Here is a 914-nt window from a genome sequence, read left to right as displayed (position 1 = left end):
AGCTACAGCCATTACCCTGACCACCGCTGGGCAACTCCTTAATCCTAAACAACCGACTGCACACCAACGATAGCCTGGATCTGTTACCTCTTAGCTCACCAGCTAGCCATTTAGCAAGCTAGCACACGGTACACTAGCAGGAACGTTAACATACGTCGAGACGGTGCTTTTAAAAAACAACAGTTACGAAAGAAAATCTGTCGCCAAATATAAGCATGTTACCTTTAAATATTTGCTATCGAAACGCCGTCGAAGTCATGGTTTTTCGTTCGTAGATGCAATTTTCATTCTTGTCTTCAAGTTGCTATGATTTTGCTGTTGTCTCTTTAAGCCTCCCTCAGCTGCCGATAGCCAGGCATCGCGTCACGCTGGCGCACGAAGCACTGCACTCCGCTGAAAAAAACTGACGCAACTGGTTTGGTGAATAAGCTAAACGTCAGGCGTTGTTCTCTAAGTAGTTGCTCTAGTGTAAGAGTTGAATTGCAAATAAGCAGTTTTTATGCTAATGAATCTAAGATAGTGTGAAGAGATTGACACATATACAACATACTGTAACGCAGTTGCATTCTGTAGTTTGATAATTTAACACAAATGAGGTGATCATTTTTATAAATATGGTCCTCTCAAACATGAATTCCAATACCACAGGTCATGGGTGGATAACAACGGGCCTACCAGCTCAGGTCAAAGGACCACAAATAGAGGCAAAATCACCACAGAGTGACATCAAACATCTGCAAATAAATGGAAAAGCACAAAGGACCAGGAAGAAATGTAAACAAAACTACCACACAACATGCAGCTATGTTGTTTGTGGTTGTGGCCCTGTCTCCTAAACATGTTACATGTCTGTGCCCAGGGGCCAAGTGTGTCATAATCCATCCATGCCACATCCATCTGTATTTGCCAATACT

General features: G+C 42.7%; 1 protein-coding gene across 5 annotated transcripts in view; it reads right to left on the bottom strand.

Moving 5' to 3' along the window:
• Window positions 1-424, bottom strand: part of csnk1g2b (casein kinase 1, gamma 2b) — a 31,323-nt gene extending 30,899 nt beyond the window's left edge. For 3 of the 5 annotated variants that reach the window (XM_020602818.1, XM_020602819.1, XM_020602820.1), the window contains exon 1: window positions 223-423. The gene's annotated coding sequence lies outside the window, so the exon portion shown is untranslated. Of the gene's footprint in view, window positions 1-222 lie in introns of all 5 variants that reach the window. The other 2 variants (XM_020602816.1, XM_020602817.1) reach the window with 1 other exon arrangement.
• Between the last annotated feature and the right edge of the window lie 490 nt (window positions 425-914).

The sequence above is a fragment of the Monopterus albus genome, unplaced genomic scaffold, assembly GCF_001952655.1.
Source record: "Monopterus albus unplaced genomic scaffold, M_albus_1.0 scaffold58.1, whole genome shotgun sequence".
Taxonomy (NCBI): Eukaryota; Metazoa; Chordata; class Actinopteri; order Synbranchiformes; family Synbranchidae; genus Monopterus; species Monopterus albus.
This window is presented reverse-complemented; position numbering and strand designations above follow the sequence as displayed.